This window comes from Mus caroli, unplaced genomic scaffold (genome assembly GCF_978045245.1).
Source record: "Mus caroli unplaced genomic scaffold, Mus_caroli_1 scaffold_8, whole genome shotgun sequence".
NCBI classification, from domain to species: domain Eukaryota; kingdom Metazoa; phylum Chordata; class Mammalia; order Rodentia; family Muridae; genus Mus; species Mus caroli.
Genome location: NW_028227263.1, coordinates 130593552 through 130611748, shown reverse-complemented (window position 1 = coordinate 130611748; position 18197 = coordinate 130593552). Strand labels below are relative to the sequence as shown.

General features: G+C 37.1%; 1 pseudogene across 1 annotated transcript in view; it reads right to left on the bottom strand.

Annotated features, from left to right (window-relative positions):
- LOC147003538 (sulfotransferase 2A1-like) overlaps positions 1–18197 on the bottom strand; it is a 34545-nt pseudogene that overhangs the window by 4341 nt on the left and 12007 nt on the right. The window contains exons 4-5 of the transcript XR_015048016.1: positions 3772–3866; positions 1092–1269 (exon numbers count right to left, since the gene is read on the bottom strand). The product of XR_015048016.1 is annotated as a sulfotransferase 2A1-like (transcript). The remainder of the gene's footprint in view (positions 1–1091; positions 1270–3771; positions 3867–18197) is intronic.

The following is an 18197-nucleotide window of genomic DNA, read 5'->3' as shown; positions in this document are numbered from 1 at the left end:
GAACAGTTTATTCTTCTACATGCCTTGATCTTTAGTGTATAGATTTCCATTTTCTTTTAGTGAGTGGTGACATATCTTTATGTTTAAATCTCAGTCAAAATTTCGTATTATTTGGATAGTATGAGTACTAGATTAAATACAATCTGGTAACTACTTAGACTTCCTTTTTTCTACAAAAACTCCTGATATCCCTATATTTTTAGTTTCCATTCTTACACTCCAAAGCAGTCGATGGAAGGTAAAGTCTGAAACATTTTAAGTATGGATAAAGGAAATTAAACTCATAATTTTTACTTCATTCATTTATACCCATGTTTTTATTTAGTGTTAAATATCTAATGACTGACACCTTCTTTCTTCTACTCTCAGTTCCATCTCACCTATCATTATCTAATTAGGTCTGGGTGAGGCACAAGATCTGATTCATTCTGGCAAAGTCAATCCAGAACTGTACAGCTATGAAACCACACACACAAACAATCTGTTCCCAGCATAGAAAGAGTTGGCACATAAATAAAGAGGATTGAAATTCCCCTTCCAGGAGAGATAATTCCAAAGAAGAGAGGGGTCTTGAACCTATGTAATCTAAATAGGTTGGCAAATAACATCAGAATTTAACACTAGAAAATTTTTTTAGAACTATTGGACTTGGCGTCCACTGGACAGCAATCTTGACCTGGTCAACATCTTTTCCAGCTGTTAAGGTAATTTTTGTTGTCTTATGGTTATCATCTTAGATATATCTTTGGTCTAATGCATTACACTTTTTTATTTTATATTTTAGAGATGAGGAATATGATACAGGGAACTTGACAAAATGCCTCATAGAACACTGACCTCTTTCCCATTTTTTTCATTGAAGTTATTGGACATGACCACCTCCAATCCCAAGTTCATATCCCAGAATAAATCAGCTTTGCAGATTATTTGAAGCCCATATCTTCTCCATAAAACCATTACCTGTTGTGTCTGTGAGAAGCTATCGGTGATGAGCAGTGACTTTCAGTACATTACCAACTACTTAGAGCTTTATTGCCACAACAACCCCTTCACATGTTCTGACATATTCTGAAGCTAGATGATCTCTTTACCTTTTCTCATGAGCTTCAAGCCATTAGTAATCTGATCTTCCTTAACGAGACTAAAATTGGACATGTTGTTTTCTTTCATGGCTTGGAAAGAGCTGTACTTGAGGACGAGATCCAGCTCATCTGGCCCTAATTTTTTTCCTAGGAAGTCACAGATCTTCTTTATGGTTCCCTTTGTATCCTAAAAGAAGAACAAACTGAAATGAGGGCAATAAACACAGAGCACTGAGAGAAAAGTTTAAAAAATGGGATCTGTGTATGGGGATGATCAAAGTGTTGTGAAAGGGCATCATCAAATGAGAGAGCATGAATAGGAATTAGGCAATAAAAGAAATGGAACAAAGGGAGGAAGGAATCACACTCAACATTTATATATTGAGTGTGCTTGCAATGTGGCTCATCTATGGTGTCTAAAAGTCAGAGGCTGGGGATTCTTTTTAGGGAGGAGAAAATGTAAGAGAGAGATTCTCATAGAACCAAGGTTAAATTTAAACTTGCTTTTTAGAGGATCATGACCTTGAATTTCAGACCTTCCTTGTCCCTCTCCATAGTGCTAAGGTCACACGTGTGTGCTGATGCACTCACTCATTATACTGAGTTTTTTTTCTTAATACAGGGCCTCACTATGGAGTTTTTCTTGTGTGTTGGAAGTTGCTGTGGCGATTAGTATATGTCAAGCTCACACAGATCAGAAATCCATCTATCTGGCTTTTTCCTTCCAAGTTCTGGAACTGAAAGTATGTACAACCATAACTATCCTGCCCTGGGACATTTAAAGAAACTTATAGAAATGCTGCTAAACAATGATCAAGGCAAATGAAGACATGTGCACAAAATCCTCAGCAGATATTAATGTTAGAGCCAGATAATACTGTTTGCTTAGGCTAACTGACAACAATCCAGATTTTATGACAGTTTCATGGAAATGTTCTCAATATTTATTACTTGAGGGTACTTCTGAGAGATTTTGTTTTGAGTAAGCATCTCAGGTGGTGGCTCAGGTGGTCATCACATTCCCAATTTTTCTGTCTCAGATCTTTAACCGTTGCAATGATGTCAGTGTACTACCACAATTAATTTAATCTTCTGATATAATCATTACAAGGTAAAATCTTTTTTTTTTACTTTTATTTTTCTTTTTTTTTTGTTTTTTTGTTCTTTACAAGGTAAAATCTTAGAACAACAAAAATTGTGCTTTCATTCCTAGCCCTCCCCCTGGGGACATGAGGTTTTATTGGTTTAAAACTTTTTTTTTTACATATTTATCAGAGTACTGCTTAATATTTCATACAAATGTAAACAATCATGATAATAACTGAAAAGAATGTGTTAATGGTCAGATAGAAGACTTATTGGAATATGCAGTAGTGTGTAGCAGACAGCTGGGTAGTGATCCTTTCTTGGGAAAACTGAACTTAATGATGATTAAGTAAAAGATTCTACATATGGGAAAAAGAGTATGATGAAACTTTTTTAATTATTTAAGTTTATTTATTTTGTACACTCTATATTTTATTCCCTTATATCCTGATCCACCCTATGACTGTTCCACATTGCATACATCCTCCCCACCATGGTATCTCTATGGGGGTGTCCTCCCAAACCCAGCTGACGTCTAATCTCCCTGTGTCCTTCTTTCTCCCAAGGGTTAGATGCATCATCTTTGAATGAACAGTGACCCAAAAATTTTCTATTGTATATGTGTTGAGGGCCTCATATCAGCTGGTGTATGCTGTCTGGTGGTCCACTGTTTGAAAGATCTCAGGGGTCCAGATTAATCGAGACTCTTTGTCCTCCTAAAGGATCACCCTTCTCCTTTCAACGTACTCTAATTCAAAAACAAGTGTTAGCTGCTTCTGTCCATTGGGTGGTTGCAAACATTTGCCTCTGATTCTTTCATCTGCTTGCTGGGTTTTTCAGAGGGCATTCATCATAGGTCCCTTTTTGTAAGCTATCCATAGACTCAGAAATAGTGTCAGACCTTCTGACCTCCCCTTGAACTGGACCCCACTTTGGGTCTTTTGCTGGACCTTCTTTTCCTCAGGTTCCTCTCCATTTCCAACCCTGTCATTCTTTCAGACAGGAAAAATTATGGGTTAAACTTATGACTGTGGGATGGGCCCACTCTCCTTCATTTGATGCCCTGTCTTCCTGCAGAAGGTGGAGGTAGGGTCTATAACATCCTGCTCCCAAATGCATGGAAATTCATCTAAGTTCTCTCCCTTTGAGTCCTGAGAGTCTTTAACTTCCCAGGTCTCTGGTGCATTCTGGAGGGTCCCCCCAACCTCCTATTTTCAGAGGATGCCTGTTTCCATTCTTTCTGCTGGACATCAGAGTTTCAGTCCTTTTCCTTCACCCAATACTGTATCAGGTTCACCTCTCCGTCCCAGTTCCCCCATACACGTTCCCTCCCAGGTTCCTCCCTTCTGCTTCCTCAGAGATAAACACTCCAAGGTCTAATTTAATTTTGAATAATTGCATCTTTCAGTTTTTGTCTGGTTGCACTTTTTCTTTTTATTAATAAATATTTTTCTCCATTCCTAGAGGGGAGCAGGTAGGTTGAGAGCAGATCTTTGGCTTTCTCTCTGCCTTTCTAGATCCCATGCCTAATTTTCATCTTTTTTATTGTTGTTGTTGTTGTAATAGGTTCTTGTACTTAACTGAGTGGTAACTGTAACGTCACCTTTTTTATGTCTTCATAGTATAGTACCAAGAAGTTGTCCCATTCTCACATGGACAGCCAGCCACGGACATGCTCAAACCATGATCCATATATGACTGTGTACAGGGAGAAGTAAAGTCTCAATTACAAAGTAATAACACAGTGTCTGCTTGACTTTCTTCATTTTCTGAAAGCAACAGCAGAAAGCTTCACTATGAAAAATCTAACTAGTCTGTATTTATAGCATTAAACATGATGTTTGAGGTTAACACAGATATAGAGAACTGATAAAATCAAGTTCATTATCAAACTCATTACCACACAGCTTTACCATTGATGCCAAGAGGAGATATTCTACTGTCAAGGTGCAAGGACAGAGGTGTGTGCTGGGGGAAATCTATCACAACAATACAGAAATCTAGAGGTGATTTCTGTAAGTTCCTGCCTACTGGTGAGTTGTATGAAGAAAACACAACGATTTGATAACAGAGATGGGAGAACAGTATTTTATATGGTGTTGGAAAGAAAGATTTCCATCAGTACAGCAACCTACATGGAAGAAATCTAATAGATGTATGAATCAAAGCTATATGACATCATTAATAATCATCTCAACAAAGTTAGTTAAGGGGATCAGGCTCCTTTGAGTGAGTGTGTGTGTGTGTGTGTGTGTGTGTGTGTAAGAGATGGAGAGAGAGAGGGAGAGAGAGATAGAGAATATGTTTGTGAGGTTTTAGAGTATATAAGAGAACTATATAAGGCACTGCCAAGTGGGGAAGACAAGAGACAGGAATTTCAACAGAATATCTCAACGCAGCATACCTATGTCTACAATTCCCTTTGGGAGTATATAGGGGTATCCTTTCCATTTCTCAATTTTCAATTTTCAGTTTCTGATGTTCTACATAGTGCTCTTTTCCTGAGTTGAACTCACATGCTGCAATATAGATGTGCAAGGTCAGAGGTGTCCAGTAGTGCAATAATGACACAATTGTTATGGGGTTACTTAAATGATGTCTGATTGGATTTGAGGCTTGATCCTTGAGATGGAATTCATGCCTGGTACTATAATCCTGGTTATGAACCCATGGTTGATGATGTCATAGTTCCAAACTAGGATTCCGACTGTCAATTTACTAAATGGTCATATTGTCAAACTACAGTCTAAATATTTGTATTTATACCTGTGGATTTGTGCTGTTCTATATCTTTGTTAGAGATTAATTTTGCAACTATCTCTGGTTAATGTAGACTCAGAAGTGATCAAAATGTGCAGCATAATTGTGAGTGTTCAGTCATTGATATATCATTCCTTACCCAAGGCTCAGGAAATACCATGGAACAGGAAGTAGAAAGTAAAAGCTAGAGAATGTGGTGGAATGCTTTGAAATTTGGAATGCTCTGTAAATATTGTCCTTTGAACATAAATTAGCTGTTATGCAAATGTGCTCATATCACCAATGGTTGCCTAAAGAAAAACTGCATAACATAAAGCTGGTTAATATTCCAGGATGCATGGGAGAGGGTGTCCTGAATCTGTACTCCTCACTGAGGATCTATTTGCAGTTGATGACTGCTAGATGAGAAAGACTTCCACACCCTTTCCATATAGGACCACTGTTATGGTTCTAGTACCCACATGGACGGCCCCACATCCATGCACATATGAACATCACAAATTAGCATTAGGGGGTTGTATTGTTTAGAAAAAAATTAAGTTCCACTATGGACATATTATGTGATGTATAATGTGTTAGAATACATACTGGCAAACCTGGCAGAATATGATATAACATATTCATTTTTTTATCTTTGGAAGAATAGAAATATTATGTAAAAATCACAAAAAATTTGAAAACTAAATCAAGCACAAACAAAGGACATAGGAAAATCTAATGCTTGTCTAAATAAAATTCTAAAAGCAGATAATTCAGGATGAAGAAGCCAATATATGATGCCAATTCACTTTACTTTTGAAGGACACCAGTTCCAATATCTAAGACATATTTATTCCAAGAATGAGTTTTTAAATCTTCTTCAGAAACCACCTCATGATGAATTTTCATGATAGTTTAGTTCATCTCTTATCCACTATCAGAAAAGTGTATCCATGTAGTAAACAGAGATTAAGTCACAGACCCACAGCTCCTATTGGTGCAGACAATATGAGACTTTGGAGTGGTGAGCAGTAATTTGGATTCTATATTAAACCTTTTGCTCCAATGTTTAGGTATCATATTGGATGTGGATGTAACATATTATAGAGGCAGAGGTGGTGGATGACTTGACTAAAACAGTGTTTTATGAACACTTCATGGCAGTTGGACACATTAACTCACTAGTTATGACAGTATGTGCAAGACCTGTGTAAGCTCAAGAGAGACTGAGTTCCTGCATGGAGCAAGAGGTTGGTCATGATGTGCCAACTATGAGGAACTACTAGTGACTGATGGCTTCCTGAAGAGAGTCAGTTTATTTATGAGTGTTTATCTAACTACAGTGAATATTCATACACCCAAAAATGTATAGGCAGAATTAATTGCAATGGATTGTTTTAAAAAGCAACAGGACTGGAGAGATGGCTCAGGATTTTAGAACACTTGCTGCTCCCACAGAAGATGTTGGTTCAGTTCCCAGTACCAACATGGTAACTCACTATCTTCTGTAACTTCAGTTCTAGAAGATAATTTATACCCCTGGCCATCGTGGGTAATGCTCTCATTATGGTTCACATACATACATGCAGATAAAAGACACCTAGACATAAAATAAAACTAAATCTTAAAAAGATAATATACAAAGTTGGATGCTTATGGGATTAGAAGCAGCAGTATAAGGGAGGAATCAGGAAAGGGAATGAATGTGATAAAAATACAATTTATGCGATTATCAAAGAGTTAAAAGATATATTTAAAAACTTTTATACAAAGAGCACAGAGATACTGAGTTAACTCAAAGAACATTAGTCTTGTAACCCTTGAGAAGGAAGATCAATGAAAAGAATACCTCATTTTACAGCTGTATACACGGAGATTCAGCGAATATAGTAAGCCCTAGAAAGTTGAAGTAAAAGAAATCATTTATACGATTTATTTTATTTTTTATTTCCATATATGCCTATGTTATGTTTGTGAGATTGCCTGTATGTATGTTTTTATTTGCAAAAGAGAGAAGAGGATTTCAGTTACTCTGAATATGGAGTTATAGAAAATCATCACCTACTCAGGGTGTGAGTGTGGGGAACCAGACTCTACTCCTCTAAAAAAGCAGAAAGTGCTATAGATCACTGAGCCTTTTGTCCAGCTCCTAATGGTATCATTTTTAAAAGAAAGACATGAGCAACTTTACTGAACAAAAAAGTAGAAATTAGCAAAAATTCAAAATTGTAAATGAAATGAATAGATTTTTAAAAGGGAATGAAGCAATTGTTTTATGGCTCAATGTATAAAATGTTTATCATATAAGCCTTATGATCACTTCTCATTTTCTGTAACCTGAGTAAATCAGAAGGAAATAAATGACTCCACAAAGTTGCCCACAGATCATCACTGATGTTCTGTGATATGTGTATCCACACAGACACTATGCACACATACATCCCAGATAATAATAAAGAAAATATCATTAAAGGAAAAAAGAAATAGGAAACTGGACACAATCTATAAATACCCGGAAGACAGTCCTAATTAGGAATCATGTCGATACAATTGGCATGTGTGTATGTATGTAAACATTGTCCTGATTATTAATTGAAGATATAGAAGGATAATGTATATTGTGAGCAGCATCATTCCTTACTTAGTGGGATCCTGAGAAGTATAGATGGAGGAAAAATCCAAATGAAGGCCAAAAGGCCATGACCTATATATTTATTCTCTTCTTGATCATGACTGTGTAAACAAAGAAAGTACATTGAAATCACTGAGAGATCTGTTAAGCCATATATCTCAGAAAAAGAGAGGATAGGTGTCCGCCTGACTTGGGAGGGCTTTGCCTGAGCATCAGTGGGAGATATCTTGGCTCCGGAACTCGCTAAAAGTAGTCTGCACAGGTGAGAGTGTGGACTACAGAAGCTAACAGTTTCTGGTATAGGCAGGAGCCACAGGGCTTCTGAGGCAGCCCCCTTTTCAGGCTCCAGACACCCAGGCACCTTCCCTGCCAGAGGATAGGTGTCCGCCCTGCCAGGGAGGGCTTTGCAGGAGCACCTGGGGGAGCCATCTTGGTTCCTGGATCCCTCTGAGACTAGTCTGTGCAGGTGAGAGTGTGGACTACAGAAGCTAACAGCTTCTGTGACAGGCTGAAGCAACACAGCTTCTGACACAGGTCCTGTTTTGGGCCTTCATCCTCGGCCAGGAGACAGGTCCAAACACCAGATATCTGTGCACCTTCCTTGTAAGAGGAGAGCTTGCCTGCAGACCATTGAAACTCAGACAAGAGCTAGTCTCCCAGGTCTGCTGATAGAGGCTAAAAATCATGAGGGGAATAATCTCTAACCCGAGACAACTATAACAACTAACTCCAGAGATTACCAGATGGCGAAAGGTAAACGTAAGAATCTTACTAACAGAAACCAAGATCACTCACCATCATTAGAACCCAGCACTCCCACCTTGCCCAGTCCAGAGCACCCAAACACATCTGAAAAGCTAGACCCAGATTTAAAAACAAATCTTATAAAATTTTTAAGCATTTTAAGTTTATTATAAAAAAAACTTCAACCAGAGAAATGGATACAGAAAACGTGGTACATTTTCAGAATGGAGTGCTATGCAGCTATTAAAGCAATGAGTTTATGAAGTTCTTAGATAAATGGATTGATATGGAGGTTGTCATACCAAGTGAGGTAACCCAATCTCAAAGGAACACACATGATATGCACTCACTGATAAGTGGATAATACCCATAAGTTTAGAATCCTTCTTAGAAGGGGAACAACATAACCATGGAAAGAGTTGTAGAGGCAAAGTTCAGAGCAGAGCCTGAAGGAATGACAATCTAGAGACTGCCTCACTTGCAGATCCATCCTATGAACAACCATCAAACCCAGACACTGTGGTAGATGCCAACAAGAGCTTGCTGTCAGGAGCCTGATATAGCTGTCTCCTGAGGGACTTTTCTAGTTCCTGGCAAATACAGAAGTGGATGCTCACAATCATCCATTGGATGGAGCCGAATGTCCCTAATGAAGGAACTAGAGAAAGTACCCAGGGAGCTTAAGGGGTTTGAAGCCCCATAAGAGGATCATCAATATGAACTAACCAGTACCCCCAAAAACTCCTTGGAACTAAACCCCCTATCAAAGAAAACACATGGTAGAACTTGAGGCTCTAGATATATATGTAACAGAGGATACCCTAATTAGTCATCAATGGGAGGAGAGGCAGGCCCTTGTTCCTGTGAAGGGTCTATGCCCCAGTATAGGGGAATGCCAAGACCTGGAATAGGAGTGAGTTGGTTGGGGAGTAGTGGAGGTTGAAGGGGATAGGGAAGCTACAGAGGGGAAACTATGAAAGGGAATAACATTTTGAAATGTAAATAAAGAAAATATCTAATAAAAAAAGAATTGACATACAAGAATAATTGAACCTTCACATGAAATATTACAATTTCAACATCACCTCAATTCACTATCCACCACCAAAACCAAAACTGTATTAGTAGACTTAGAACGAAAACAATAATTAGCTATGCATTCTCTTTCAACACTTTTGCAAATTACCTGCAACAAATTCTTTCTCATCACTTTATATTTATGCTTTCTTTTATTTTCCCAAGGCTTCATAAATATTCTTTCTTTTGAAAATATCATTCTGACTGGAGTAAGATAAGCTCACAAAGTAGTTTTTATTTGCATTTCCAGGATGGCTAATAATGTTGAATGGTTTAAAAATTGGAGATGAGGAATTTGTTTTTCTTGTTTTGGTTGCACTATTAGGTTCCATGATACAGATTTTGCTCCAGTTTTTTTTTCTTGATTTTGAATTTTTAAAAATCTTTTAGACTCTAGACAACCACAGACCGTGAACATATAGATTGGAAAAGTTTTCATCCATTCTGTAGCCTGCATCTTCACATGAAAAATGAGTTACATTGGTTTATAGAAGCCTTTTCTTTGAGCAAGGTCCTACTTGTCCATTATTTGCCTTGTTGTCTGAGTGGGATGAATCCTATTTAGCAAGTCCTTACCTGAAACGATATACGACTTTTTCCTTTAGCAGTTTCATAGATTTGAGTCTTCTGTTGAGGTTCTTGATCCACTTGATATTGGTGTGTGTCTGTCAGGCTGTGTCTGTCCTTCTGTGTCTGTCGGTCTGTCTATGTGTGTCACTGTTTATATGTTTGAGGGATGAGGGATTATATGCCCCAGTACAGGGGAATGCCAGGGCCAGGAAGCAGGAGTGGGTGGGTTGGGGAGCAGGGAGGGGGGAGGGTATAAGGGACTTTTAGAGTAAAGTAGGAAAGGGGATAGCATTTGAAATGTAAATGAAGAAAATATCTAATAAAAATAAAAATAAAAAAGAAGATATAGACTCACTCTTCTACATATAGCAATCTAGTTACCAATTTACTGAAGAAATTGTCTTTCTTAAATGTATATTTTTTTAATTTTGCCAAACAAAAAGAACCATCAGTTGTGTTAACATATTGTCTTGTTTTTCTACTCCATTAATCTCTATGTCTGTTTTTGTAACAGTCGAATGCTCTCTTTAATATCTCTGTAGTATAACTGGAAATAAGGTACTGTTTTTGAAGATCAATTTGATTATCAGAATGATTTTTTTATTTGCTTTCATATGAATTTATTACTGATTTTGTTTTTTATTTGGAAATTTCATACATGTATAAATTACATTCTAATATTGATAGCATTCACCTTCTCTAAACTCCCTCTGTCTTTATTAACCTCTATTCCCTATAGTTCTCTTTTAAAACACTCATATCTCTTTATTCATGACTCATTAGTATAACCATGAATAGGATTTTCTGTGAAACTGTAGAGTTGAACTACCCATTGAAACCTATTAAGGATCTCAATTGGTATAAAACTGAAGACAGTGGCTTCCTATGACCCAGAATCCTTCAGTATCTGGCACTTCAGCAGGGATTAGTGATGTTCCATGAGTCTCCTCCCCAACCTATGATTAATTATTGATGAATGCCAGTCTTGTACAGACCCATTGCAAGCAGCTTCAAATGATTTTACTTGCTGCATTTAGTCTGCCATGTTCACAAGCCAGTATTTTATAGCACTTCTCTCTTTATCTTCAGCTCCTACATTCATTCCACCATCTCTTCTGCAATAATATCTAAGCATGAGAAGTGGATGTGCAATATACCATGTAAGAATGAACATCTTACCATTCTGCACGAATTCATTTTTTTTTAATTCTGTGGATAATGACATTGAAATTTTGATTGGGATTGTGTTGGATCAGTACATTGTTTTGGAGCGATGGCAATTTTTTGTAACATTAACTCTCCTAGTTTTAGAACAGGAGATTTTCTATTTTCTACCTTTTAGTGTCTGCTTCACCCTGTTGAAAATTTCACTGTAGAGGATATATCACCTCTTTCTTGTATTAATTTCTTTTCTACTGCTGTGATAAAACACAATGAACAGGGCACGTTATAGAAGGAATGTTTTGTTTGGGGTTTATGGATCTAGAGAGACAAAGGTATATCATCATTACTATGGCTGGAAGTATGACACCATCCAAGTAGACAGAGTATTCAAGCAGCAATTTAGATCTCACAAGTGAATCCATAAGCAGGAGGGAGAGAGATCACTCAAAAAGGTGCCAGTTTTGAAACTTTAAATCTCACTCCAGTGACATATTTCCTCAAGCAAGTTCACAGTTCATAATACTCACAAAATATTCACCACTTCGGGATCACATATTCAAATGCCTGAAATTTATAGGGAACATCTCTTTCAAGCAAGCAAACGGTGATATATTTATTCTGGGATATTTTCTTTTGTCTTCCTTTTTATTAGATATTTTCTTTACTTACATTTCAAAAGTCATCCCCTTTCCTGGTATCATCCCCATCCCCAGAAATCCCCTTATACCATCCCCTCTCACCCTGCTTCTATAAAGGTGTTCTCCCACACACCGACCGCTGCCACCCCACAGTGACTTTGAACACTGGGGCATTGAGTCTTCACAGAGCAAAGGGTTTCTCCTCCCATTAATGCCCAACAAGGACATCCTCTACTACATATGTGGCTGGAGCTATGAGTCCCTCCATGTGTACACTTTGGTTGATGGTTTAGGCCCTGGGAACTCTGGGGTCTGGTTGGTAGATATTGATGTTCTTCCTGTGGGATTTTAAATCCCTTTAGCTACTTCAGTCTTTGATCTAATTCCTCCATTGGGAACCCAGTGTTCTGTCCAAGCATCTGCCTCTGTATTTGTCAGGCATTGGCAGAGCCTCTCAGGAAACAGATATATCAGGCTCAAGTCTAAGTGGATCAAAGAACTCCACATAAAACCAGAGACACTGAAATTTATAGAGGAAGTGGTGAAGAGCCTCGAAGATATGGGCACAGGGAAAAGATTTCTGAACAGAACACCAATGGTTTGTCAAGAATAGAGAAATAGGACCTCATAAAATGCACAGGACACTGTAAATAAGACAAAAAGCAACCAACAGAGCAGGAAAAGATCTTTACCAATCCTAAAGCTGAAAGGGGGGATAATATCCAATAAATATAAAGAATACAAGAAGTTGAACACCAGAAAACTAAGCAACCCTATTAAAAGATGGGAGCTAAATCAGTTTGGCAGTTCCTCAGAAAATTCGACTTAGCAATACCTGAAGATCCTGCAATACCACTCCTGAGCATATATCAAGAAGATGCTCCAACATGTAGTAAGGACACAGGCTCCACTATGTTCATAGCAGCATTATTTATAATAGCCAGAAGCTGAAGAGACCCTTAATGTCCCTCAACAGAGGAATGGATACAGAAAGTGTGGTACAGTCACAGAATGGAGTACTACGAAGCTATTAAAAACAATTGACTTCATGAAATTCCTAGACAAATGGATAGATCTGTAGGATATCATCTTGAGGTAAACCAATCACAAAAGAACACACATGATATGCACTCACTGAGAAGAGAATATTAGCTCAGAATTTCATAATCCTTTTCTGAAGGGGATCCAAATACCCATGGAAGGAGTTACAGAGACAAAGTTCAGAGTAGAGCCTGAAGGAAAGACCATCCAGAGACTGTTCAACTCGGGGATCCATCACATTAACAACCACCAAACCCAGACACGAGGCAGATACCAACAAGAGCTGGCTGACAGGAGCCTGATATAGCTGTCTCCTGTGAGGCTCTGCTAGAGTCTGGCAAATTCAGAAGTGGATGCTCACAGCCATCCATTGGATGGAGCACAAAGTCTGCAATGAAAGAGCTAGAGAATGTATCCAAGGAGCTGAAGGGGCCTGCAGCCTCATAGAAGCAACATCAATATGAACTAACCACTACCCCCCAGAGCTCCTTGGAACGAAACCCCCAATCAACGAAAACACATGGTGGAACTTGTGGCTCTAGATGTATATATAGCACAGGATGGCCTATTCAGTCATCAATGGGAGGAGAGGACCTTGGTCCTGTGGAGGCTCTATGCCCCAGCATAGGGGAATTCCAGGACTAGGAATGAAAGTTGGTAGGATATTGTGCAGGCAGGGTGAGGGGATAGGGGATTTTCAGTGGGGAAACTAGGAAAGGGGATAACATTGGAAATTTAAATAAAGAAAACTTATCATAAAAAATTTAAAAAATAATACATCACTACTAGGTTTTCTTAATGAACATAAATAGAAAAAGTCTTTTTGTTTGTTTTGTTTTTAGTAGAGTTTACAATCTTTGCTCTTACTGAGGTGCAAACCCACAATAAGAAAAATTTTTGGACATTGGAGGTCTTTGTAATAAGGCTGTACTTCAATATTCCTCACATAACCAAAGGTTATACCTCCATATTAGCCAAGCTAAGAGTTGAAAATTCAGTTGTGCCAAGGAACGAATTGTAGGCATGATTTTTCAATACAGATTTCCTGCTATGGTCAAAGTTATTTGACTTGACTGATTGTCTTCATTCTAAGCCCACAAGGATCAGGTTACACTCATTTAAGAAATGGTGTGATATTAAGATGGTTTATCGATGAAATCAAACATGAACAGTTTCAATGTAGAATGGTTCTGCTTGGAGGGTGGCACAGATATTAGGTGTGGTTATGATTCTGTTTCCTTTGCTTTGATGATTTTAAAAAGCATACATCTCAGATTAAGAATAACTTATACAGTTCTTTTCTTAAAAATAGATACAATAAATATATGTATCCAAGCAAAGCATTTAGTCTCAATCTTTGCTGTTCTCTTATAAGCCATCTTTCAAATTAGTTGTCTATATTTCTTTTGGCCACATAAATAATTTTGAAATATGTAACCTGTTCTGAAAATCATAGTATAGAAAAAACCAACAAATAAACAACCCTAGTAAGAGAGAGGTTGAGGTAGGAGAAGCCCAGGGAAAGATACGGAAGTGTACAAACACGAATAAAGTTTATATGGATTGCATAATTTTGGACCTATTTTTCCAAATACCAAACTAGAGAGACTACTGGATTGCATCTTACTAATTCCTAATTTTTTTATATTTTTGAATTTCAATAGATTAGGATATGTTAGTAATACTAATTTTCAAATTAAAAGATACCAGGGAAAAGTGATTGTTACTTCGTGTTGTTTTTGTTGTTAGAGGTGGAATTATGTTTGTGTAGGTTTGTTAAAAGATTACTTTCTTGCTTCTTTTAGGGTGTAGTTTCACTCCTTGTACTGGTGTTTTCTGTTATTATTTGTAGGGCTTGATTTGTGGAAAGATACTGTTTAATTTTGATTTTGTCATGGAATATCTTGTTTTCTCTGTCTATGGCATTTGTGTTTTCTTATGGTCTGTATGACATCTGTCCAGGATTTTCTAGCTTTCATAGTCTTTGGTGAGAAGTGTGGTGTAATTCTGATAGGCCTGCTTTATATGTTTCTTGACCTTTTTTCATTAATGCTTTTAAAATTCCTTGTTTAGTACATTTGCTGTTTTGATTATTATGTGATGTAAGGGAGATATTTCTTTTCTGGTCCAGTCTATTTCGAGTTCTGTAGGTTTTTTGTATGTTCTTGTGCATCTCTTCCTTTACTTTAGGGAAGTATATATTTGCTGTATGTTATCATAAAAAATAGATGAGAGCTAATAATGAAATGATTAACCAAAGTGTTTCAGGCCAATGGAACTAGAAAAAGCAAATATTGCTGATGTAATCTTACAAAATCATAGTTGACTTGAATCAATTCTGGTGAGAAATGATAAACATCATTTTGTATTGATTAAAGGAATAATGCATGGAAAGGACAGGGCAGTTGTAATCACAGGTACACCTAGTTCTACACAGAACATACTACTAGATATACAGTAACAAACAGTAGTCTTACTCTGAATGGTTAACACATCATCTTATTAAAAAATAAACAATATTAAATGATGTCCCGGATAAAGCAGGCTTAACAAACATCTATAGAACACTAAATCTAAACAGTGTAGAATACACATTGTTCTCAGAAGCCTATGGAGCTATCACTCAAATATATATATAAAGAAATTATTGACCAATATAAATTAAAATAATTTCTTATATTCTACTTAGCAACAATAAAATGGTTACAAATAAATAAAAAGAGAATCTCCAGAATGCAAACTAACTCACGGAGATTTAACAACTCACAAGTGAATGATGAAGAAGTCAAGAACAAAAGGACTCATATAATCAAATGAAGATGGAAACAAAACAGCATTTAACCTATGGAATAAAATGAAAACAGCCCTAACAGGGACATTTAAAGCTCAAAGTTCCTTCATTAAGAAATCAAGGTGATTTCTAATACAATAGTTAATGTTCAACATGGAAATTTGGAAAAAGAACAAAGCAAACAGCGAACTTAGTAGCTGGAAAGATATCAGTGACCTCAGTGTAGAAATTAAAGAAGGGAACAGCAGGAACAAGAAACACAATATAGGGAGTTGATGAAACAGTTATATTTTTCAAAATATAACGAATATTGATCAAATCTTATCTAAACTCACCAAAAGAATAGCAAATGCCAAAATGCCAAAAGCAATACAGTAAAACACAAAAGAGGAGTCATTATCACAGCACAAATGAAATTAAGAAAAATTTTAGAGTTTACCTTAAAAATCATATACCACTAAGCTTGAAAACATAAAAGATATGGATGAATATATGTATATATATATATATATATATATATATATATATATATATATGTGTGTGTGTGTGTGTGTGTGTGTGTATGATAAATGTTGCATTTGAAACAATTAATGAGGTACATATGTGAGGAGGCTCAGTAGTTCAAAGCATCCCCTGTTTTCTATAAGACAAGGATTCAGTTTCTAGTAAACCTGGAAGTTCACAATGCCCTATTAAAATATAGACACTAGTTTTCCTCATAAGACTGCTTTCATTGTGTCCCATAAGGTTAGGTATGTTGTAGCTTCATTTTATTATTCTCTAAAAGGCCTTTAATTTCATTCTTTATTTCTTCCTTAACCATGTTATCATTGAATACAGTGTTGTTCAGCTTCAACCTTTATGTGGGTTTTCTATTATTTATGTTGTTATTGAAGTTCAAACTTAGTCTATGGTGATAGGATGTATGGGATTACTTCAATTTTTTTTATCTGCTGATCAGCCATCTTTATAATAGCCAGAAGCTGGAAAGAACCCAGATATCCCTCAGCAGAAGAATAGATATAGAAAATGTGGTAAATTTACAGAATGGAGTACTATGCAGCTATTAAAGACAATGAAGTTGATCTTGTATCCCAGGTCCCTCAGAGACCAGTCTGCATAGGAGAGCCTGCAGACTGCAAAAGCAACATAGCTTCTGGGACAGGCCCCTTTTCGGGCCTTCATATTCAGCCAGGAAGCAGATCTGAGCTCCAGACATCAGTGCTCCTTCCATGTCAGAGGAGAGTACTCTGAGACCACTGAGACTCAGGAGAGAGTTGGCCTCCCGGGAGTGCTAACAGAAGCAAACAGAATCACAGGAGGAACAAGCTACAGTCAAAAACAGCTATAACAACTAACACCAGAAATTACCAGACGGCTAAAGGCAAACATAAGAATCTTACTAATAGACGGCAAGACTGCTCACCATCCTCAGAACCTAGCATCCACACCTCCGCAAGTCCTGGATAACACAAAATATCTGAAAAGCAAGATTCAGGTTTAAAATCGTATCTCATGATGCTGGTAGATGATTTTAAGAAGGAAATTAATATCTCACTTAAAGAAATATAGGAGAACATGGCTAAAGAGGCAGAATGCCTTGAAGAGGAAACACAAAAATCCCTTAAGAATTACACAAAAACACTGCTAAATGAGTAGAAGCCTTTAAAGAAGAAACACAAAAATCCCTTCCAGAATTTCAGGAAAACACAACCAAACAGGTGATGGAACTAAACAAACCCATCAAAGATCAAAAGAAGGGAAGTAAAAACAATAAAGAAAACCCAAAGGGAGACAACTCTGGAGATAGAAACCCTAGGAAAGAAACCGGGAGTCATAGATGTGAGCATCAGCAACAGAAGACAAGAGATGGAAGAGAGAATCTCAGATGCAGAAGACTCCATAGAGAACGTGGACACAACAATCAAAGAAAATGCAAAATGCAAAAAGATCCTAACCCAAAACATCCAGGAAATCCAGGACACAATGATAAGACCAAACCTATGGATAATAGAAGTAGATGAGAATGAAGATTTTCAACTTAAAGGGCCAGCAAATATCTTCAACAAAATTATAGAAGAAAACGTCCTTAACCTAAAGAAAGAGATGACCATTAACACACTAGAAACCTACAGAACACTGAATAGACTAGACAATAAAAGGAATTCTTCCCAACACATAATAATCAGAATATCAAATGCACTAACAAAGATAGAATATTAAAAGCAGTAAGGGGAAAAGTTCAAGTAACATATAAAGGCAGACCTATTAGAATCACACCAGACTTCTCAGCAGAGACTAATAAAGCCAGAAGATCCTGGAAAGATATTATACAGACCGTAACAGAACACAAATGCCAGCCCAGGCTACTATACCCAACAAAACTCTCAATAACATAGATGGAGAAACCAAAGTATTCCATGACAAAACCAAACTCACACAATATTTTTCCATGAATCCAGGCCTTCAAAGGACCCAACATTTTGCAGCTTAGAGAAAACCCACCTCAGGGAAAAAGGCAGATACTATGTCAGAGGGAGAGGCTGGGAAAATTTTTCCCAGCAAATGGTCCGAAGAAACAAGTTGGAGTAGCTATTCTAATATCGAATAAAATCGACTTCCAAACCAAAGTT